At 37.7% G+C, this 25,654-nt stretch overlaps 1 long non-coding RNA gene across 1 annotated transcript; it reads left to right on the top strand.

The window, feature by feature from the left end:
• The first annotated feature begins 1,009 nt into the window (after positions 1-1,009).
• On the top strand, positions 1,010-25,654 carry LOC109266640 (uncharacterized). The gene is made up of 4 exons (XR_002079798.2): positions 1,010-1,151; positions 2,675-2,733; positions 3,595-3,820; positions 23,863-25,654. It is a non-coding gene; the product is annotated as an uncharacterized LOC109266640 (long non-coding RNA).

Below are 25,654 nucleotides of genomic sequence, written 5' to 3'. Positions count from 1 at the left end.
GTGTCTTCCCTTGTAGGTTAGGGACTTTTTTTCCCTTGCTGCTTTCATGATTTTCTCCTTGCCTGAGTATTTTGTGAATTTGACTATGATATGTCTTGTTAATGGTCAGTTTTTGTTGAATCGAATGGGAGTCCTCTGTACTTCCTGGATTTTGATGTCTGTGTCTTTCCCCAGGTCAGGCAAGTTTTCTGCTATGATTTGCTCACATAACCCTTCTACCCCTCGTTCTCTCTCTTCCTCTTCTGGGAACCCTATGATTGTAATGTTGTTCCTTTTTAATGAGTCACTGATTTCTCTAATTCTTAAATCGTGCTCTTTTACCTTAGTGTCCTTTTACCTAAGTTTGTCTTCTATATCGCTGATTTGCTGCTCTGCCTCATCCATTCTTGTCACCATGCCATCGATTCGAGATTGCAGCTGAGTTATAGCATTTTTTATTTCATCCTGACTAGCTTTACTTCTTTTATCTCCGCAGAAGTGATTCTAATCTATTTTCAACCCTAGCTAGTATTCTTATTATCGTGATTCTAAATTCTGCTTCAGACATCTTGCTTGTATCTGTGTTGATTAAGTCCCTGGCTGTCATTTGTTCCTGTTCTTTTTTGGGGGTGAATTCCTTCATTTTGCCATTTTGAAGGAAGAAAAGGAATTAATAAGGTAAAAAACATTAAAATTTAAAAATTGAAAACAACACACAGACACAAATCAAATAAACGATGCTATATCCTAGTTGTGTTTTGGTCTGGTTGTTGAAAGGAGCTTGATAGATTAGAGAAAAAAAGGAAAGATAAGAAAAAAAAAGAGAGAAAAGAGGGGAAAAAAGGAAAATGTTTGAAAATTTGAAAAAATGAATACAATGAAATAGAATAAAATGAAATGATGGAGGTAAAATAGAATTTTGAAAATTTACAGAAAATTTAAAAATATAGTGGAAAAAACTAAAGAAAAATATTTTTAATAAAAATCAAAAATAATAACAAAATTTTCTCTTTCTGTATTCAAAAATAAGAAAAGAAAAGAAAAAGAAAAAAGAAAAAGAATTGGACCAGCAAACAGCTGAAGTACGATTGAAATTACATCGGTTCCCCCTCAAACTGTGAAGCACTTTATAGTCCATAAACTAAGCATGCAGAGACTCCCTGAAGATCGAGGTGGGCCCAGTTGGGCGGGGCTTAGTGTAATGGCTCTATTCCCCACTAGATGGCGCTGCTTGGCTTACTGGGGTAGATTGTTGTGGCACTTGTAGGGGTGTGTGCGCATGTGTGGGAGGGGTGAAAATAGCGTCACCCAGCTACCCTGTCTATAGTATGAGAACTCTGTTCTCCCTGATCAGCAATTGCACACCCATCCTTTGTCTCCAGCTTTTGTCCACTCCTCGCTTTTACACTGTCAGTGACCAAGCCATCAGGTTGTGAGGCAGCACCTCCCTCCTGGGTTTTATCTCAGATGTGGCTGTGTTTCAACTCCTCACTTCTGAGGGACTGCAGCTTTCACCCATTCTAACCCTCTGAGGGAGAGTCTCACCAAGCAATGTACAGGTGCCTGCCTGCTCCCAGGAACGTTTGCGAGACTGTGCTGTTGCCATCCCCAGAGACTGCGGCTGGGTGCCAGCCTGCTCCAGGAAAAGTTCACCTGATTGTGTAGCAACAGCGTTTCAGGGATTATGGAAGTCACAACACATATATGGCACCAGGCTTCTCACTTAATGTCCTTGTTCCAGCACCAGTGAATGTGGTTGTTCTCCAGGGTCTGCTGGAACCTTTGTCTGTGGGTGGCCACACAGCCTCTACCAAATGTCCTCCCAGCAAGGGAACTGCCTCTCCCCATGTGGCCTGAGGACCCCTTGGACCTTGCTAACTATTCCTAGGAATTCGCCCTTCCCACCAGAGGACTGCCAGGTATCGAGCTGTAGAGTTTCAGACTCTGTGCCCTCCCTATTTATAGAGTCTTCAGAGTCTGAAACTCCACAGCTCGATATCTGGAATGGAATTTAAATCCTCTCCTTTCTCCTTTCTCTTTTTTTGTTCAGTCCCTTGCATACTCTTTCTTTTCTCATCAGCTGCTTTCAGGTGTCACGGGTGGGGGGAAGCTTTCCCGTACTCTCCCCACCTCCATCTCCATCCTCTCTCTGCAAGCAAAAACAGCTCCCCGCCTTTTGCAATTTCTGTCTTCCCCAGTTCACCTCTCCGCACCATGTACCTGTTGAGTTCTGTGGTTCAGGTTGTGCAGATTGTTGTGTTAATCCTCAAATCAGGTTTTTTTTTTTTGTTTTTTTTTTTTTGTTTTTTTTTGTATGCAGGATGGTTTAGTGTTGATCTGGCTGTATTTCAGGGACAAGAGATGCAAAAAAACCTCCATGCTGTTCTGCCATCTTGGCCCCTCCTAATTTTAGCATTTTAAAGGGTAATTTTTAGTACATCCAATTTTTGGCTTAGAACTTCCTTTAAATACAATTATTCCCTCTCCCCAACCACCATTAAGATACAATTCAATTGTATCTTTACTTCTTCTTTCCTAAGAGTTTTCATTTAATGTGTTAATATGTTTTTGGTAAAATATTTATTTCCTAAGGCATTATTTTTTAAAGAGAAATTGCAGTATTCATTTATTAAAGCAAAAGCAGTATTATGTAAAGTGCTTGTCGGCTGGAACTGGAAATGTATTTATTTTTTAGATGCTCATTGGGTTGACTTGGCATGACTCTGGTGGGATGTAGATGAAGTCTTCATTCAGGTAAATATAAATAATAATGAACAAATGAATGTTTGTTAAAATAATACTCAATTAATACACATCAAATAATACACACCAAAGTGCTTCCAGATGAAAGAATATGAGACATGATTGCAATACCTAAGAGACATAGAAATAATATTTATAATGATTGTGCACAGGCAAATATACTTCTCAAAAGAAAGCACTATTTTGTTGAGGTTGCTATCAAGGGGAAAAAGTACAACACTTTCTATATTCCTCAGGATTATCCTTCTACAAACACAGCATATAAAAATTTGGAGGGAATAGGAAGACAAGGAAAATACTTGTTGAGTTAGGATTTGGGAATTATTTTCATTTTAATAAAATTTTAGAGTCTAATTAGATGTAAACATTATTAAAGTCTATTTTTAAGACAGGTCAAAATTGTTCTTTATTTTGCCATATTAAAGAGAGGAAGACTCTAAAACTTTTAAGAATGTTGAAAATAACAGAAAAAAATCTTAAAAGTATTCTTTAAAAAGCACTTCAAACTGTTCTTTTAACCAAGGAAACTGTCGATCTTCCTCAGCAGTGGGAAGGAAACAAAGGATGTAGATGAAAGCACTGTGATTTGTCCAAAAAGGATTTAGCTATTTAAAAATTCCATATGTTTTTTTAACCTTTTGATTTATTTAGTCTTATGCTTTTTGGCATAATTGAAACTTCCATAGCTGGTCTTCATGAGAGGTGTGTGTCTACATTAATAAAAGAAAGGAACGTTTGTTAGAGAACTGCAGCATTAATTTTATATTTTGAATATTTTTAAAGAAGGATAATAATCCTTTTTTCTTTATTCAACAACTTTTGAGAGAAATTTTGCAATTTTTTATTTTTCAGAAGGTTAAAATAGTGTCTTCGATGGGAAGTTTGAATTATGTAACAAACAATGTCAGGTTTTCAGAATCTTCTGCAAAAACCTGCTGCTGTGACCCTGAGAAGAAAGGGACACTCAAACACAGAGAAGAATCAGCTCCTGTTGAATTTCCAGAAAGTCAGTCACTGTCCTCCATCACAAAGACTGAAGGAGGTGCTCCTTTCATTTTGTAATTCTCCTTTGCCTCAGGTAAGAACTTCCAGGACTATCCCTGCTGTGCATTTGGGAAGGTGAGGAGGGCAGGAGTTCTGTAGGGGTTGGGAAATGAAGAAGACTTGGATTGTACTGTTCTAGTTTCTCCTGTTCTAATGCTGCAGGGGGGACTTACCTGGAAAGGGAGATGAAAAATTCCCCTGCTCAAATGAGAAGAAATGCAGATATAGTAAATGTATTTCTACGTGACTGCCAAGACCTTTGCCCTTTCTTTGAAATCACCATCCCCCCAGCTTCAACTCTTGCTGTAGGGATTAGGTGTCCATGACTGTACTAGGTGACCCCACTCTCGGCATCCTTTTGACTATAGCAGAATGGATCAGAGTTCACACCTGGTCCAAGTTGAGTCAAAATCTTTTTTTTTTTTTCTTAGAAATTTCTAATTGGTATCCAAAGTTGATAGAATTCAACTGGGGAAACCAGAGGCTGTCTGAATCAACTCCAAAACTGGGGGGTTGCTGGGCTTTTTCAGGATGTTTGTATGAAGGTGAGGGCAGGCCAGAGCCATTTATGGCCAGGCATTCTGAGTTTGAATTCCACCTCTGCCATTTATTCAGTGTGTAACATTGGGCACATTAATCTTCCCCAAGGTTGTTTCCAAGTAAGAAAGATTCAGTTAAGAGTGCTTACCTTGCAGCACTGATGGGAAGATTAAATGAGGTAAATGATGTGAAATCAATATGGTTGGTTGGTTGTGGGCAATTTTTTTGTAATGAAATTGAATAAAATAGAAAATATCAGGCTATGATATGACACATGGGTGGGACACATAGTAAGGGTTAGTATTATTTTATGAAAGTTTGTTTCAGATATGTATGTATCTAAATGTGTATGTAAACTGGGTCATGATGGAAAATGTATTTCTTACATGTTAGTGGTGGTAATTTTTTTCTTATATTTAAAACTAGTATTGCTCAACATATAGTCCAGAGATACCTATATTACAATCATCTGATCCTGTTAAAAAAACAGATTCTTTAATTCCACTGCCCAGAATCAGAATTTCTGAGGGCAGAGTCCAAGAATCTACATTTCAGCTTCTTTCCCAGATATGTCTTACACACACTGAAATTTGAGAACCAGAGCTTTACGCCTTCAGAAAGTGTTAAAATCCTAGCTATTATTTATATAATTAAACTCATTCCTTTGTCCAAACTCTATTTATGGAACACAACTGTACTAGGAACTCTGTGAGGGGCATAGAGGAGAAAGCACCTTATTTTGAGTTATGTAGCATATGTCAACATAGGCGTCTAGTATTTTGGTTGGTCTAACATATATTGTTGTGTTTGACTTCTTGTTTACAAAAGACAACTAACTCTGAGGCAGGAACTCCCAACCATTACATTTTTAAGAGTTTACAATTTTCCCAAGGTATCAATCCCCCTCAGCACTCAGAAGGGTGAATTATGAGAAGTTTCCTGTATTTCCCTAATGTGTCATTTTGGGAAACACTACCAAAGGCACAATATTGTTTTAAAAAATTGTAACTGATAGTCAAATGTGGATTAGAATTCATGTACACTAAAGCCCACTACCTAAAATGTGGTCCACAGACCAGAAGCACTGGCATCATCTGGAAGTTTGTTAGAAATGCAGAATCACAGGCCCAGCCCAGAACTACATTAATGTTGAGAAGCTCTGTTAAAGGAAACATGTGATCAGTTAGCTAGCTTTTATTAACAACTTCATGCAAAGGTAACAATATCCTGAAAAATAATTATTTAAAGTATACCCACTACCACATCAGCACAAACATTGGTGTTTCATAGGTATTGTTTACTAAGTATAAAATCATACAATAATTGTAGACATTTTTGGAAATTCATAAAATGGGAGAATTTACTGATAAAAAATGTTTTCATAATTCCATTCCCTTTTCTTCAATAAAACATAAAAATATACATATTTTACAAAATTGGAATTATACCGTACAAGTAGATTTATATTTTACTCTTCATTTGATTTATCATGAGTATTTTCAGTAGTACTTTTAAAAAAAATTTAAGGGGTGAAGGGGAGTGGGGAGTATAGACTTCTAGTTATAGAATGAATAAGCCACAGGGATGAAAGGTACAGTGTCCAGAATATAGTCAATGGTATTGTAATGCATTGTATGGTGACAGAAGGTAGCTACATTTGTGGATAACATAGCATAACAAATAGAGTTGTCAAACCACTAAGTTGTTCACCTGAAATGAATGTAACATTGTGTATCAACTATATTTCAATTTAAAAATTCATTTAAATTAAAACCATTAGGGTAGGTGGCTCAGTCAGGTCACCATTGGACTTTCAATTTGGACTCAGGTCATAATCCCAGGGTTGTGGGATCAAGACCTGTGACAGGCTCCGCGCTGAGTGTGGAGCCTGCTTAAGATTCTCTCTCTCTCTCTCTCTCTCTCTCTGCCCCTTTCCCCCACTCTCACACACACACACTCTCTCTCTCTAAAATAAAAATAAAAAATAAAAAATAAAAAAGCAATTAAAACACAAACAGGTAGTACTTAGTTAAAATTCCTTTAGTATAGATAAGATAAAATATGAATATAGGCAGGACATAAATGTGACATCCAATTCTAAAATATCAAGTTTAAAAGGGCCTTAGATATTATTTTGTTTAAACTTTTTAGTTAATAGTTGGAGAAATTTAAACCCGTGAAGCAAAAGTGATCATTTTCCTAGGCAAACAAATTTATTGATTGAATTATTATTATGTGTCAGGATCTGTGGGAGGGTGACATGGAACTTTTTTTGCTAACACTGGAACAGTGCCAGGCCAAGCTGGATGGTTGGTCACCTGATTACTAGGCATTAGAGACAGAACAATTTATGGGATCTGGCCTCTGCTATCAACTTGGAGAGACACCTTTGTGAACATATCACTACAATATTGTGTGATAAATATCAGAAGAGCACCCAGACAGTGAAAGACAAGACTTCTGGGATCCTGAAGCCTCTGGTACAAGAAAGGAGTTAGTCAGATGAGAGTAGTAGGAAGGGGGTAGTTTGGAAAGCATTCTAGTCTGAAGGATCACTGTAATAAAAGACATGATAGTGAAAAATAATACTAAGAATTTACTGACAATTCACTGTGCCAGGCACTACGCTATTGATTATCTCCTTTAATACAACCCCAATAAGATTGGATTTGTTGCATAAGTGATGAAGATACCACTGGAGGGTTCTAAGCAGGAGAGTGATAGAACTGTGTACTTTAAAGATCATGGCTCATTCTGGCAGTATGTAAAGTGTGTTTAAAAATTTATATATCCACTATGCGTATGCTATTTTGAAATACCCTTAACTTAATATCATCCCCCAAACTCAGTTTCATAAGAGGGATTCCAGATTCTTAGTATCATTTAAAACCAAATTTGTCCAATACCTTAACTCTTCTATTCTACTTCTTCTATTTCTTTCTATTTCTTCTATTGGCTTTCTACCAATGTACAAAGCCCAGTAAGGAAATTTTATTACGTTTTGTAACGTGGGCTCCCTCTGTTGACTGAGTAGCAATAAAACAGCAACCATTTGAAATCAAGCAGAAACAAATGCTTTTGATCTTTACAGTAATTCTTTTTTGTTTCTAGGAAAATCAGAGGTGTTTGCCCCTAAGTTACAGTGATTTATAAAGTATTTAAGTGCATATATGACCCAGTTTTTGAGTCATTTAAGTTTTAACCAAAGAAAATATTTTTATAATTGCAGTCACCATTTTCATTGATATATTCCATTTCTTCATCAAAGAGCCATTTACATTCATTAAGCTGGACAGCTGTTTGAATTTCATAATAGAATTATCCAGGCTTTCATTTCCTATCATACCCACAGTCATACAAATGAACTTTATTATCACTTATCAGTAATAATCACTCATTAGGAATGTCATTTCTGTATGATTACCAGATCATCTAAATCCATGTCAGGTTGGCTCCCATCCACTCCAATTGAATGCCTGGCAGAAGCTACAGAGAGAGCTGCACCATGTGGGCTTGCCCTTTTAGGACTATAGACAGAGTCATTCTCTCATTCAACAAATACCTACTGGCACTTGCTCTGAACCAGGTCTGTGCTTGGGAGGCAAACTAGTAACATAGACCTTGCTTCCAAGAACCCTTTGGTCTAGTGAGAGGGATATTTGACATCTGAAGCAATACCTCTAACTTGAAGCAGACCATAAGTGTAATTACAGTAGTACATACAACACGCCATAAAGCAGAAGGATATATTAAATACAATTGAGAGAATTCAGGCAGACATTGTGGAGAGGATACTGTTTGGCCTGAAAAGAACCTAAGCTCTGTGATGGCAAGAATTTTTCCTGTTTTATTCACTGCTATATCCTAAGTTCCTGTGTGACTGGCACATAATAAATAGCTATTGAATAAACCAGTAGATTACAAAGCAAATAAGAATTTTACTGAAAGAAAAAGACAGGGAAAAAAAACTTCTTTTTTGAAAAGACTTATCCTCAAAACCATGGAAATTATTACCTTTTGTTTGTTTAACCTGCCTAAACCCTTCTCCTGGATCTCCATTATCTTTAGGATAAAATATTGTCCCCTGTCTGCTTCTCTCGAGTTTTATCTATGTATCCCACCCCAAGCCTTTAGAGCAGACAGATGTCTGGTGTGGAACCAGACATTCTGTATGTCACCTATCAGTCCAAGAAAGTAAAGATAAAGAATATTATGTTATGGTGTGAATTGCTCATATACCAGCTAATATAAACTATAATATAGGTTACTAATGAACATACTGATCCTCTGTGTATGTGTTTCAAATTGGGACCATCCAGTTTCAAGTAACAGAAAATCGAATTTAAATGGGCTTAACTAATGAAAGGTTTTATTGGCAAATATAACTGAAAATAAGTAATTGGGCAGACTTCAGTGCAGTTCAACCAGGGCTTCTCCTCAATTGCTCTTCAGTAGTCTCATTTCTGACCTCCTATATATGTAGCTTGTAATCCTTGGACTAGCTTCCCCTATGGACACAAATTAGCAGCTAGAAAGACTATATGCTATTTTGTTTGTTTGTTTACATGCAGTGGGAGAGAGCATCATTTCTTAAAACCAGTGAATAAAAGTCCCAAACTTGACTAAACTATCCCTGAAATATCTTCTGTAGTCAGAGGACTGCCAAATTTGATTGATTTGCACTTCATTTACCAGAACAAATCATCATGTCAAGGGGCATAAGATGATTCTACTTGGTTTCTGTCAGTCAGAGGCCACCTCTAGAGCTGGGTTTAGAGTCAATTACACAGAGAAGGAGTAGCTCCAAAAGGAAAATATGGGAATGGTTAGAAAGGCAGAGGGAAAGTAAATGCTGGATAGGCAACTAATGAACCTCTGACATATGTAACTTTTTTGATTGACAAACATACATCAAGAGTTAGTATTTCTTGCTAGCTGTAAAGCTACAAAGTTTTGAATTTCTTTTACCATTGTCCCATCACATATTCAGCTCTCTCTCCCCAGGACCCCCCTTTTGCCTAACGAATGCTTATTGACTTTTAAGGAATACTCTTACCACGTTGTCTGGGTGGCTCAGTCAGTTAAGCATCTGACTTCGGCTCAGGTCATGGATCTCATGGTTTGTGGGTTTGAGCCCTGTGTTGGGCTCTGTGCTGACAGTTCAGAGCCTGAGCCTGCTTTGGAGTCTGTGTTGTGTCTCCCTCTTTCTCTGTCCCTCCCCAACTCGGTCTCTCTCTCTTTCTCTCTCAAAAATAAATAAACATTAAAAAAAAATTTAATTAAAAAAAAAAAAAAGGAATACTCTTACCTGGAAAGGTTTCCCTGACTCTCAGTCTAGTTAAGCACCTACACAAGGATCTCACAGCCCCCTGGTTTTCCTCCAGGGCAGCATGTGACATACTGAAATGTGTTAATCTGTTTCCATGGTGGCTTTCCCATAGGCAAGGGGCTCCTCAAGGATAGTGTTATCAGATGCTTTCATTAAGAGTAACAGAAACCTAACACAAATGGACTTAAACAATAGATAATGTATCATTTCTCAAAATAGGAATATTGTTCTATGAGTAAGGCAATCTCCAGGATTGGTTGATACAGTGGTTCAACAGTGTCATCAAGAGCCCACGCTCTTTCCATCTCTCTGCCATCATCAGTGTTAACTTTATCCTCAGGCTGCTAACAGGGTGGCTACAAAAGTTTCAGGCATCACATAATCCAGAGGAAGAAGAGGAAGTATCCCATTCTTTGGAATAAGAAAACCTTTTCCCGAAGCTCCCCTGAAGACTTTCGTTCATCTTTTTGGCCATCTCTAAATTGGTCAGTGGCAAGGGGAATAATATTACCACACAGAGTTTTAGGATAATCATCCAAGGGAGGGTGGAAATTGCTAATTGTTTATGTTGGTTACTACAATAAGGTTTTGTTACTCTTCATCCCCTGGATTCTGACACTCTGCAGCTCTGTGCATCTCTATGGTTATGTGCATCTGTCTTTTTGACTCCATTTCCCACCCCACCCTGAAGCTCACTACCACAGTCATACTCTATACCCTATCCTTACCCTGCACCCCCCCCCCCCCATATTTCCATCCCACTGTCTTTAGTACTCCAACAATCCTTCAGTCCCACAGGGATTTATATTCCACTGATGATGCTACCACCTTTTTACTGTCCCTTGTCCCCTTCATGTCCTCACTTGACTTCCTACCCAACTTAAATATCATGGTCAATCATTATAATCACTCCCTTGTTTATTTTCAACTCCATTGCCTCCCTTCGTTTCATGATACTCTTTGGTGAGAATGCAAACCTGCTCACATCCAACTCTGAGCTTATTCTGTGCACCAAGACCCCTGCATATGACTGGAGAAAAACAAACAGCAATGTTAATTAGTCTTATTCTACTCTTATTGGGTCTTTACCACTGGATAGAAAAGCTGCTCAGCAATCACAATACATTTCAGTAGCCCAGCTGGTGAATTCTAGTCCAACCAGTCCATTCTCCTAGATGATCTCCATCAGATCTCCCATCTCTTAAAACTTCCGGCACCTCCTTTCATGTGCTTGCCTTTGGCTGCTTACTCTGCTTCCTATTTCTCAGCAACTAGAAGAGAACTTCCTTAGGTACCTACCGACACATCTAGCCACGTAGCTGCATCCATGCCCATACCCTTTGCTTTCTCTGTTAATGTAGATTCACAGCCCATGAAACTAGCAGACCAATCCCTCTTCTTGGACAGTAGATCCCATCTCTTTTCACTAACTCAAAGATATTGCCCTAGCAATTCTCCCACTCTCTATGCTGCATCACCATATTCTTCTTTTCTACTAAATCAGTGGTTCTCAATTATAGGTGATTTTGCCCGCTCCCCTCCTTCTACCTTCTAGGGAACATTTAGCATGTCTAGAGACCCTTATGGCTACCACAACTGGGGAGGTGGGTGGGGGCATTACTATTCATTTAGTCGATAGAACACCAGGGATGTTTCTAAACATCTTACAATGCGAAGGATGGCCCTCCACAACAAAACATTATTCTGCCAAAAATATCAGTAGTGCCAAAGTTGAGAAACACTGAACTAGAACATTTCTTATAAGCACACACACAAATGCTAGTATTTCTCCTATCTTAAAAATTACCCTCTCCTGATTTCATATTCCCTTCCAACTTCAACTCTTATTTCCTGCTACTCTTTACTGTAAATGTCTCCAGAAACATTTCCTTCATTTGATTCCTAGAATGAAACTACATTCTTCTGGTTTTCTTTATAATTTTAATAATTCCTTCTAGTCTCCTTTTCTAATTTCTCATGTCCTGACCTCTAAATGTTGGAGTGCCCAGACCTCAGTCCTTGGATTTTTTCTTCTGTATACTCACTTCCTTCGTTGCCTCATATGGCTTCAAATAACATCTACATGTTGATGAATCCCAAATTTTTATCTCTAGCCTGGACCTCTCCCCTGAACTCCAGGTCCATATATCCAATTGCTTATTCACCTTCTCCACCTGAATATTTAATATGTATATAAAGCTTGGCATGTCTGAACTGAGCTCCAGATCTTTCCCTTAAAACCTGCTTCTTACTCAGTCTTATTCATCAAAGTAAACTACAATTCTATTTTTCAATTTCCTTAGTGTAAAACCTTGGTGTCATCCTTGACTCCACTCTTTCACAGTTCAATTTGATCCATCATCAAACTTACCAAGTATACCTTTAAAATATAGTATATCCAGAATCAGACCACTTACTACCTCTATTGCTATCTTCCTGATCCTAGCCACCATCACTCTCCCCTGGATTATTGTAATAGCCTCCTAGCTTATCTCCACTTTGATCCTCCTTCAGTGTATTATCAACACTGCAACCAGAATGAAAATATGAAATAATAAAGTAGATCATATCACTTCTTGATTCAAAAACTGTCCAATGGCTACTCATCTTTCTCAGAATAAAAGTGAAAATTTTTATAATTTTTACTCTGCCCCAGTTACATCGGCCTCTTTGCTGTACCTAGATCATATCAAGCAACACTCCAGCCTCACAGCCTTTGCACTTGCTCTTCTATGTACCTAGAATGTTCTCCTTTTTGTGAAAATGCAAGGTATTTGTTCAAAATCATCTTCCTAGATGGGCCTTTCCTGACCTGTCCATCTCATTGATACTTCCTGTCCCTCTTCCCTGCTTTATATTTCTTCCTGGGCTCTTACCACTATCTAAAATATTATATATTTTACATATTTATTTGTTTGTCTCTCCCTAACAGAATGTAAGTTCCATGAAGGCATGTCTCTTTTGTTTACTCTTGTATCCACAGTGCCTAGAACAATGCGTCACACATAGTAGGTTCTCCATACTTATTTGTGTTTCCACAAATATGAATGAGCCAACCACAATGGCCAAGGATAGTCTGTGTCTGACTATCTGAATCCTTGGGTGCCCAACAGAGGCACAGAATAAGAACTAGTAAAATAAATGAATCTTCATTGTTGTCTTGAATAGTTGTGACTGTCAAGTGTCTCAGGGCTTTCTTGATTCAGATGGATAAAAGTTTCTTCTCTTTCCTCATCCCTCAAATATTTCTGTGGGGAGACAATGATCTCCCTGGGCACTCTTCCTAAGTTACTTAGTGTCTAGGGTCTCTCTATTCCCTTTCTCCTTTTCCTGGAACTTTAACCCTGAAACCCTGTACCCCAGCCAAGCCCTGGGTATATATGACACCATCACTCCTGTGGGCTCCATTTCTGGAACACCTGTACTTTCCACCTAATTTTAGGTGCCTGACACCCTTATCAGTCTGGTTTCTCTTTCATGGAAAGGATGATATTCGACTTTTCTGTGTGCTTCTACTTGGTATAGGGCCCAGAATATCATAGACGCTTTACAAATGGTACTTGGACTAAACTTCTGCCTATTTATTTTCTGTCATTTTGTAGTCCTTATTCTCTCCACACTTCTATGTAGCTACCATAATATCTTAGTAAATTTATTAGTAGCATGTCCCTATGGTGTTGTGATTAAGAGCATTAGGCTTTGGAATTCAAAAGACTGAGTCCTGGCTCCGTATCTTACAGGTTATGTAAATTTGGACAAGGTACTTAATCTCTCTAGCCTCTCTTTCACTATGGATAAAATGGAAATAATAAGACTACAGAAGTTATGGTGAAGATGAAATTCAATAGTGTATACTAAGCCCTATCACTCTAGCTCATAATAGCTCAATGAATGATAACAATAATATTCTCTAGTCAAGAACAACAACAACAATAATACCACAATGAATTTCTTGAGAATCAGGGACTGTGATTCTAGCATCTAGAGAATATGAACCTTGTGAGGGAGGAAAATGATGAGATGTGGGGCTGGTGAAGCAGCTGCAGCCTCATTAGGAAAGGTTAAGGAGGTTAACCTTTATTCTTTAGATTTAATGAGGAATAGTAAACACCTAATACAAAGAGCAAGCTAATGATGATATTTGTGAGTACCAAAAGGGGAAGACCAAGAGAACTGTGTGGGACTGTGTTAACAACTCATTGAACTTTATGGTGACTGACATCAGTAATACATTCAGGCCATAGTTACATGATGTCAGCTTTTCAGATGAAAACAGAAAACTTCAGTCAAACATCTGGTTGTTTAGTCTACCCAACATCAAAGACCTGGCTGTTCTGAAACTTTCAGATGTTTGGCCCAATGGTTTAGTTTTCATCTTCATCTAAGAGGTCTGGTAGACACAATCACTATGATTTTTGTCAGCTTTAGGTTTGAGGTTTAGGTTTTTTTTCAATTATGAAAACATTCTTATGACAGCATAAAAGGAATTTTTTAAAAATAAAAACAAAACTTCCATAATTCTACTTTTCTAAAACAACTGGTTTTATTCTTGCATATTCCCTTTATAACATAAAGTTTATATTGCTCACCCACAGTGGACATATGTTTGTGTCCTTTTCTTCGCACTTAGTGTTATATGGTAATTTTTAAATTTTAGCATAAGTCATATTTGAAAATAATTACTATATAATATTATCAAGTGGATGTGTTAGGCATGTACTAAACTTTAGCATCCTGAGACTGTTGGAAATTTTTATTGCCTCTAACTTTTCATTAAAATGAATAATTTCTTTGTTGCTTGATTTTTTCCCCCTGTAAATAATTGCATAGGATAGCCGGTTAAAGGTTAAAGTGTTTTTATGACTCATTGTAGGTTTCGATATTCTAAAAAAACTATATTAATTCATACTGATAACAACAATGCATGAGCTCCTTATTTCACCACAATCTTATCAACATTGATGTTATAATTTCAGTGTTTTTATTTTAGTCAATTGAACCAGTTCTAGCATAATAACATATATAATATGTTATATATTATATATAACATGTTTTATATATAATATAATATAATATATATTATAATCTACATATGTGCTTATCTTTCCTCCTCTCCAAAAACATCAGTAAAATGAGAACAAATGATTGTTTAATGCTGTCAACTCACGAGGAAAGAGAATGCAGGAGAAGTTGTCAGTAGACACATTTTTAGAAGAGGAAAAAGTGAATAGGGTTGAGGAAGCTGAAGTGTATGCTGAGGGAAGATTCCAGTGGGAAGCTATGGAAACAAATAAGGATAAGAATAATATTGTATTATTATATATCTTAGTTGATATCAGGCATTGTTCTAAGCATTTTACATATATAAACTCATTTAATCCTCACAATATCCTTTGAGGTAGGTACTATTATTTTCACCAGTTTACAAATGAGGAAACTGAAGCATGAGGTCAAATAACTTGTCCAAGTTCACATAGCCAAATTTCAAGCCCAGACCATCTAGGTTCAAAGTCTATTTCCTTACCCACTACATTGTACTGCCATTTGAGAAAGGCTCAGTAATTTGAGGCATGGAATATTGTGGAAGGCAGGAATGAGAAATTGGCTGAATGATGTCTATATAGAGAGAACTTAGACTTGCAGAGTTCTTCCCCCAATTCATCTAATCAGGCTAGATCTCCCTATCCTGGCAGCAGATCAAATCCATAGATTTGATCTATGGAAAATTTGCACCTCTGAAGCCAAGGCCCAGAGAAATTAGGCACTTAGCATGGGGAGAGAAGGGACAACAGAAAATGGGGGAATTAAGTGAATGTCCACTTACTGAATGGTGAGGCCTCTAGTCCCTTTGTCCTACTTAGCTTAGAGTACTTGGATAGCCAGGCAGCAATACCTGCCTCTGCTATCCAAGGGAAGAGTCTGGAGAAACTGACCAGCTTAATAAAAAAAAGAACTACAAATATTGATACTTTGAGGTCCACAGCAAAATGGTCAGGTAACTCCCCTATTAATCTATAGTGAAGCCACCAGTTGACAATCCCATTACTCACACAGAGCTTCCAATTGACATTTTAGTACCTCACCACTAAATATGAAGAGCTGCAAAATTTCACCAAATATTTGAAGAAAGACGACAAAATGGGAGAAGCCAAGAGAAATAGAAAAATGGAACTCAAAGAAAACAGACAAACTAGGGAGTAGAAGAAAAATTTTAATTGATCATCAATGTACTTAGAGAGTAAGAATAGTTATTGCATTCATGACACAAGAGGAGGATGCTTTCTTTAAAAGAAAGAAAGAAAGAAAGAAAGAAAGCAGGGGGCCTGCGTGTCTCAGTTAGTTGGGCATCCAACTTCTGCTCAGGTCATGATCTCAGGGATTGTGAGTTCAAGCCCCGCATTGGGCTCTATGCTGACAGCTCAGAGCCTGGAGCCTGCTTTGTATTCTCTCTCTCTCTCTCTCTCTCTCTCTCAAAAACAAATAGACATTAAAAAAAATTTTTTTTAAAGAATAAAAAGAGAATAAGAACTCATAAAAATTAAAAACATGAAAGTGGAAAACTTAAAAAATCAATAGAAGAATTGGAAATTAAAATGGAACAAAAAGTCAAAGAGTTAAACAAATGAAGAGATAAGAAAACTGGAAGATCAATTCAGCAGATCCCAAATCCAAACAATATAAGTTTCAAAAAGAGAAAGCAAAGAGACAAAGATAAATAAATTATTAAAGGAAGAACATGAGAAAAAATTTCTAGAATAGAAGACACATATTTTCAGTTTGAAAGATGTACTAAAGTCTGTGCCAAATAAATTTTTAAAGATGTGTCAAGGTAAATCCTTAAGAAATTTCTGGACACTAGGAGATAAAGAAAATATGCTTAAAATTCCAGGGGAATATAATGGTATAATACAAAGTATAGAGAGAGAACTGAAAGAATATTAAATGTCTCAACAACAAAAAATAGACACTAGAAAAGAAAGTAGCAATGCCTTAAAATTTCTGTGTCAAGGGGCACCTGGGTGGCTCAGCCAGTGTCTGGCTGAGTGTCTGACTTCAGGTTAGGTCATGATCTATGTTTTGTAAGTTCAAGCCACGCATAGGGCTTGCTGCTGTCAGCTCAGAGCCCTCTTCAGATCCTCTGTCTCCTTCCCTCTCCGCCCTTCCCCTGCTCACACTCTCTCTGTCAAAAATGAATAAACACTTATTTTTAAAAAGTTCTGTGTAAAAATTATTTCCAAGCTAGGATTCTATACCTAGAGAACTGCCAGTCAAGTGGAAAGGTAAAATTAAGGCATAAAAAGACTTTCCAAGTCTATATATATATATATATATATATATATATATATATATACATACATATATATATATACATACATATACATATATTCAAGAAGCTATTGATGGTATATGTGCCACCAGAATGAGGGAGAAAAAGAGAGAGAAACATGGAATTGGTAAAACAAAAAACAAAACAAAACAAATAAAGTACATATAATGCAGGGGAGAGGCAAAGAGAGTTCCCCAAGATGATAATAAAGGAGAATGTGAGGATTACAGTTGTTTAGCATATTTGAAGATTGGAACACGAGAATGGAATAAGTTCCAGGACTTATATCTTCAGAAAAATAAATGAAATGGATAAATTATCTGATATATTTGATAATGTAGAAAATAGTGGTATAGAGAACAAAACAAAGGAAAAGATAAAATTATTAATATCTCCAGTAAGAAAAGTACACAAGAAAAGAAATATAAGTATAATCCAGTGCTTAGCTTACAGTGAACAATACTTATAATGATTCAAAGAATGAATTTTGGTTTAGTAAAAAATTATATTTTAACTACATTTGGGAGAGGACAATATAGGCCTGGAGTGATGGCAGAGGGCTGAACCCTGTTTCCACAATAGGAATTCAAAAGATGATGTTTAAAGTTGATAAAGCAAAAAGAGTCATTATAAGCATATTATCTTTTAATGGAGGGAAATACCAGAAGAAATAGCTAAGAGAGTTTGGTTAGGGGGGTTGAGGTTAAGGATGGGAGGAGGTGGAGATTACAGTTTTCCATCAGAAGTCTGATAGTATTTTTTGACTTTATAAACAATGTGAATGTATTATTTTGATGACTTTTTAAGTTTTAAAATATTTTTGACGGTATTTCATCTGCATTTGAATTCCTTTAACTGAAGATTTTATCATGTGTTTATGTGCTGACTGCGTTACTTAGCAAACATTTATGTGTTAGGCATCTTGCCTGACCCTGGAGATAAATAAATGAGCAAAATTAAATCTGTACTCTTAAATAGCTCACAGTACAGGTGAGAGAGAAAGATAAGTAATCAAATAGTTGTTAAACAGATGACAAGTACTGTAATAGAGAAATCTGGAGTGTGCTAGAGGAGGAGGAAGGAGTGCTTTTCTGGCTTTGCCTTAGGAGAGGTGGGTCTGAGCTGCATCACAGAACAGGGTGGTGGAAGGGAGGGTTTTCCAGGCAAATGGAATTGATGTAAAAAGAGTTGGAGGTGTCAGCAAGTTTTCTTTGTCAGGTTTGTTAAGGCAGGATGTGCAGAATGCAGGATTTGCCTCAGCCTTTGTTCAGTTTTATTTGGGTCGGGTCAAGTTTTGTGGCCTTCTGTGGACATTTTAAAATCTCAGAAATGTGCCTGTTTAAATGCCTCTGGGGTCCTGTCTTTGAGGTAGAAATAATGCAAAGGCCAAGAAAAGACTAAAGTATTCAAACTCTTTTTATATGTGTGTTCTTTAATGGCCTCAGTGTGTTTGATTTACCTGCCCTATGTGGAGGACCACTGAACTGTAGGCAGAGTTTCTGATTTTCTAAATTATGAAAATAAGCTTTTTATCCAAGCCTCTCCAAGCAAAAAACAGGTCACATTTAATCAACTTTCAAAATCATGCCCAGTAGAAACTAGCTATTAGCTATGAAAACAAGCACTAGCCCACTCACTGTTTGTTTCCCTTTCCCCTATCCCCACCACCACTGTCCTAGCTCAGGCCTCCCTGTCAGACATTACAAAGAAGCCCTGACTACTTTCTCTATGCTTCCCATATCCTCCATTCAATCCATTTCCTCTTGCAACCAGATTATTGTTTCTAATCATACAGAACTAATTGTGGCATTCATTTGATTAAAAGAAAGAAGGAAAAGGAAAACAACTTCAAAGCCTCCTCATAGCCCAGAGGATCAAGTGCTTTGTGTAGCATTCCAGGCCTTCCATTACCCGGTCCCAAAGTATATTGCCAGCACCTTCACCTACCATTCTTTTCTCATCCTCCCTCCACTTCCTACTACTACTACTACTACTACACACACACACACACACACACAAATGTTCTTTCTCTAAATTTCAGCTTCCCTGAAATGTTATTCTTAGGACACAGGGAACTTTCTTGCCATCAAACATTTGCATCAACTATTTACGTTGTTTTTCCCTCTTAAATGCTCTTTGGCCCACAAATCTCTCTATCTTAAGACCCAGTTTAAATTTTCCTGCTGATGATTAAAAAGCATGATTCTGGTCCACCAAGATCCAATCCAGGCTTACGAAATGTGTGACTTGAGCAAGTCACCTAAACTCTCCTTACTTTAGAAATATTAGTACGGGATCCAGGGTGGCTCAGTCGGTTAAGCGTCCAGTGTCCAGCTTCAGCTCAGGTCACGATCTCGCAGTGTCCAGCTTCAGCTCAGGTCACGATCTCGCAGTTCGTGAGTTCAAACCCTTTGTCAGGCTCTGTGCTGACAGCTCAGAGCCTGGAACCTGCTTCGGTTTCCTATCTCCCTTTCTCTCTGCCCCTCCCCCACTTGTACATGCGCGCGCTCCCTCTTTCTCTCTCTCCCTCAAAAATTAATAAATAAACATTAAATAAAAGAAATAATAGTAGAAAATAACAGTACCTACTTCACAGGGCTGTTGTGAGGCATAAATAACACTTAGAACAATGCCAGGCATGTAGTTTGAGCTCAATGAATGTTACCTATGCTTTAAAATAACAATAAAAGAATGAATAAATAAATAAATAAATAAGATGTCCTCTTTTCTGGGAGGCTTTACTCATTTCCCCAAGGAAAATTAATCATAAACAATTCACATTGCTCTCATACTTCATACAACAAAGAATATGTTCAAAATGGTCTTTTAAATAAAGTTATAGCCTCCAGAACTGTAAGAGAATAAATCTCTGTTGATTTAAAATAAATAAATAATAATAAATAAATAAATAAATAAATAAATAAAAATTATATTCACTTCTGAAGTCTTTGATTTTATTGTTTTTTTTTTCTTTTCAATTTTTTATTTAAATTCTAGTCAGTTAACATACAGTGCAATATTGGTTACAGGAATAGAATTCAGTGATTCGTCACTTACATACAACACCCAATGCTCAGCATAAGAAGTGCCCTCCTGAATACTCATCACCCATCTGCCTCCCCACTTCTCTTCATCAACCCTCAGTTTGTTCTTTATCATTAAGAGTCTCTTGTGGTTTGTTTCCCTCTCTCTTCCCCCCCACCATAGGTTCATCTGTTTTGTTTCTTAAATTCCACATATGAGTGAAATCATATGGTATTTATCTTTCTCTGACTGACTTATTTTGCTTAGCATAATGCACTCTAGCTCCATCCATGTCCTTGTAAATGGCAAGACTTCATTCTTTTTGATGGCGGAATAATATATATAATGGAATATTAATCCGCCATCAAAAAGAATGAAATCTTGCCATTTGCAAGGACATGGATGGAGTTAGAGTAAGAAGATGTGGGATATATATATATATATATATATATATATATACACACACACATATACATATCTTCTTCATCCATTCATCAGTTGATGGACATTTGGACTCTGCATAGCTTGGCTATTTTTGATAATGTTGCTATAAACATCAGGGTTCATGTACCCCTTTGGATCTATTTTTGTATCCTTTTGGTAAATACCTAGTAGTGCAATTGCTGGATAATAGGGTAGTTCTGTTTTTAACTTTTTGAGGAACCTCTACACTGTTTTCCAGAGTGGCTGCACCAGTTTGCATTTCCACCAACAACAGTGCAAGAGGGTTCCCCTTTCTCCACATCCTTGCCAACACCTGTTGTTTCTTGTGTTGTTAATTTTAGCCTTTCTGACAGGTGTGAGGTAGTATCTCACTGTGGTTTTGATTTGTATTTCTCTGATGATGAGTGATGTTGAGCATCTTTTCATGTGTATGTTAGCCATCTGGATGTCTTCTTTGGAAAAGTGTCTATTCATGTCTTCTGCCCTTCACTTCTGAAGCCTTTGAAAATGTAGTTTCAGAGCTATTAGACATGGATTCCAATCCTGGATCAGCCACCCACTAATTATGTGATCTTGGGCAGGTAACAAAACCTTGGTTTCCATATGTATGAAAAGGTAGATAATCTCATTTATCTTACAAAGGATTCAGTGATAATTTTCCTTTCAAGGTGTTCCAGGGTCTGCAGATAAAGCCTACAGGCATTTGTCCAGGCCAGTAAGTCTCTTTAGCATCCAGCCCTGTTCATCTTTCCAGTTTCATCTCCCCCATTCTCCCTTGTACTTGAAACTTCAACAATTCTGAAATTCTTGCAATTTCCTAAACTGTTCAGGTTTTTGAGTTTTTGCACATGCTGTTCATTCTGTCTGAAGTGTCCTTCCCTTCACTTCTACATGAGCAGTTCTTTTTCATCCTTCAAAACTCATTTAAATACTTATTGAGTACCTAGTTATATATCGTCTATATTCCACTGATTATTCAACAAGTGTCTAAAAGCCATTTGGAATAGAACTGAAAATCAGAACTGTCAAGGCCCTTTGAGCTCACCTAACCTAGCCTGACACTGCCCAAGCTGAAGAAATAGTTCTAGAGAGAAAAGACTTGACCCAAAGTCATGGAGATCTCAGTTATCTACTGTTGGGTAACAAACTATCCCAAAGTTAGGTGGCTTGGGTCAACAACCATTTTATTATTTCTCACAATTTTTGAGTCAGGAATCCAGTCATGACTAAGTTAGTTGCTTCTCCTACTCCACATAGAGTCAACTGAGATCACTCAAAGATATTCATTTGGCTTCATTTACATGCCTTGAGGCTTGGTGGGAATGGCTAGAAAGTTGGTTTCATTTGGGTCCCCTTCACCCTACTGAGGGTCTCAGTGTGATCTTTCCAGCAGGGTACATGGTGGCTTACGGCTCAAAGAGACAATGTTCCCTAGAGACAGGAAGTGGAAAGTTACCATCATTTAAGACTTGAGCTTGGAAGCTAGCACAGTGTCACTTCTACAATATATATTTTTTAAATTTTTATAATGTTTATTTATTTTTGAGAGAGAGAGAGAGAGAACGTGAGCAGGGGAGGGGCAGAGAGAGAGAGGGAGACACAGAATCCAAAGCAGGTTCCAGGCTCCAGGCTGTCAGCACAGAGCCCAAGGTGGGGCTCAAACCCACCAACTGGAAGATGATGACCTGAGCTGAAGTCAGATGCTCAACCAACTGAACCACCCAGGCACTCCCACTTCTACAATATTCTATTGCTCAAAACAATGATAGAGCTCACCCTGACTCTAGAGGAGGAGATACACCACTTGACAATGGTAAAGGATCAAAGAATTTACAGCCATCTTTAATCTGTGACCATCTGCCCACGGACCATAAATTATTTTACATTCTTCTTCCTACATGTAAAATTCACTCACTTCCTCAAAGAATCTACCCCACCAGAAGAACCAATTACAGCATCAGACTCAGGAATAAGGTCCATGATCTCATCATCTGAATGAGTTCCAGATGTAGATGAGGTGCCTCAGATGTAGTTTCTAAGCTGTAGCTTCTTGAGCATTATTCCTTTCAACTGAAGATCTCTGAACTAAAGAGGAAAATTATCTTCCCTTACACACCCAACTACAATGGCAAAAGGTATAAAATAACTGCAATGGCACTTCAGTTCAAAAGACGGCTGTAGTGGTGGTAGGTTGGGGGAATGGAAGCACATTGCAGTCACTGGTGCATAGAAATTCTGAAATCTAGCTAGGCACGTGTTGCTAGTTCCTTAATTAAGGCCTATCTTTGCTCCCTGGGAATGAGAGTCTCTATGATTTTTGGGACTGCCCTCTGAATTATCCCCCTTTTTTCCATAATAAACAGCCCATTTTTGTAGCTGAGGAGTGTCCTCAGCCTACTCTCTCCCCAAAGCAGAATGGGAGTCCAAAGACCTCTTTTAATCTTGTATTGTCTCTGACAGTTTCAGGCCAAGCTAATATAATCCTTTTACAATTTGGGGAGTTTCCTTTGTATCATATTATACTCTACTCCATTATCCAAAAAACAAACCCACAAATCTCTTTCAGAGAACCTTTCTTGACCCTAGGTCCCCTGTGAAGCTGCTGTAGAATGACACCCTTAAGACTCTTAGAAAACCTATTGTTCAACATTGATGGTCAATGAAGCACAGCATTAAGATTCTTAGAAAGAATTTTCCCCTTAGGAATAACTTATAAAAGATCTATGAGACACAGCCTTAAATCTCTCTGAGGTCTCAACCAAAGATTTTATAGTTGTACCCTTGATTTGTTTTTACCCTGTAACCTTATTTTACTGGCAACACCTTGGATTTGACTTTTACCAAGAGGCCATTTATTCCTTTGAGATCCTTGTGCTGGCTAGAAATGCTATCCTGGGCCTTCTTTAGTTTACCGGTCTCTTCTCTTATTTTATCATAGACAGCTACAAAAAGCAAGTTGATACTTTATACTTTCTGCCTGGAAAGTCCCCACACAGATCCTCAAGTTCATTAGGTACCTTTCTGTTTTCTAATGTTACCATAAGTGACCATGTTGCCAACCTTCCTCCAGCTTCCAATAACAGTTTCTTGACTATTCTGTAAGTCTTCAGACTGGCTTCTCCAGGCCATTACCAATTTCATTAATAGACTCCTCAAGGCCCTTCAAGTCATCAATCATTGCCTAGTCTCAAAGTCAATGTCAAATGTCTTGGGTTTTGTGTCACAGAAGTGCCCCATTTCTAGGTATCAACTTATGTTCTGGTTATCAGTCATTGCCTAACAAACTATCCCCAAACTTAGCTTTTTTTAAAAAAATATCTTAATTTTGTAGGGTATATATATATAATATATGTATATATATATATTATATATATATTTATATATATATATTTTATATATCTTAATTTTGTAGGGTAATATTTGGCATATGCTTGGACGACCGATTGATTCTTCTGCTTCACATGGACTGAAATGAGCTCAGTTTATGGTGTTCAGCTGGCAATTTGACTGGTCTGCAGGATCCTAGATAGCTTCACTCACATGACTGAAACATTGGTAAGGCTGGATTTGGCTAACCCCATCTCACATAGAAGCTGGGCTCAGTCAGGCCCTTCTCTCTGCACGTAGTCTCAAAGCCCGTCCACGAGGTCTCTCCGGAAGGTTGCCAAACATCTTACCTATCATCCAATGGCTTCAAAAGGCAATGTTCTAAGGGATAGGAAATGAATGCTTCCATTTTTTTAAGCCCAAGTCTTGGAAATTGGCAGTGTCATTGTTGCCATATTTTATTAAAGCACTAACAGAGTCTCTACTCAGATTTAGGTGGAAAGGACATAGACACCATTTCTTAATAAGGAAAGCATCAAAGCATTTGTGGCCCTATTTAATCTGCCACATAAAGAAAGTTAACAGTGAAGCCAAGAGTTGAACCCATATCTCCTGCATCAGATGCATGCATGTGTCATTATAGCATTCATTCATTCATGATTCAACAAACATTTCTGGACTACCCCATTCCACTAGGCATCCTATTAGATGCTAGGACTAGATATAAACATTAAAAATATATAAACTCTATTCTGAGTTAGCCCACAGTTTAACAAAGTCAGCAGATATGTTTACAGATCATGCTATATGCTAATAGAGAAGTGTGCCAAATGCTGGGGGAACACAGAAGAGGGAGGAAATATCTGCAGTGGGGAAGATAGTGTATCAGGAGGGCTTCCCAGTGAAATGATCTTAGAGTGAGTTTTAAAAGCTGAAGAGAATTTGTTGAGGAAACAATGAAAGACTTTCTATGCATAGGCCAAGGGGAGGCAGGGTGAAAGAGCGCAGTATGTTTGAATTCATTGAATTCACATGGTTGCTACAGAGGATGTGAGAAACACAAACCACTAAGAAACTATTAAATGTCTTTTCCTAAGGCAATTAGAGAGATATAAGGAGAAAGTTATTGGAGACTTCAACTCAATATTTTTCTACTTGATGAGTCCAAGAGTTGGGACTCCAAAGCTTTTCTTTCTGTGTTCCCATATGCAACCCTCCCACCCCCATTTCTTCATTAAATCATGGCAGGAGGATTAGAAGAAAATAGGTCATTTAGTGTTCTATATTTACATCCAGCATATAAACTTGTCTTTCAGCAAGTATACAAGTCTGGTACGACTATATGTGAGAAATATTAATCATGTCTTTTCACATGGTTATTTGAAAACTACCCATTGAGCCTGGCCCCAGTACTTGCTGGAGTAGAGATTGATGTGGTACAACTAAGACGTTATTTTACTTGGCATCAGACTCCAGCACACTAAGTCAGTGGTCCATTCCACTAACTATCCTCTATGATGCCTTTGTGAAAATTAGAAAAAGCTACCCCTTCTGGGCAGATATAGCCCTACACCAGGTTTCAGTGACTCAGAAAGTAGAGTAAGGTCTGAATTTTAGTTGCCACTTGTTTCCTGGCTTGAGCACCTTTGTGACATATACAAGATGTGAAATTCTATGTTCTGGCCTTGCCTGATTATTGGTATTCCATTGTTAAATTCAGAATAAAGCCTGTGGACACAGACCAGAGAAGCTAGTTTCTGTTCCCTTATCTCCATATCCCTTGATTCTAATGTATCATGTGACTTACTGTTCAAACACTAAGCAATCATTCTCCTCCTCTGTGCTTAATTTCCTCTCTGAAAGCTCCAAGGACTATT

The sequence above is a fragment of the Panthera pardus genome, unplaced genomic scaffold (assembly GCF_024362965.1).
Source record: "Panthera pardus isolate Hobbes unplaced genomic scaffold, ASM2436296v1 HiC_scaffold_11, whole genome shotgun sequence".
NCBI lineage: Eukaryota > Metazoa > Chordata > Mammalia > Carnivora > Felidae > Panthera > Panthera pardus.
The sequence above is the reverse complement of the archived record's forward strand: the minus strand, read 5'-3'. Positions and strand labels throughout refer to the sequence as shown.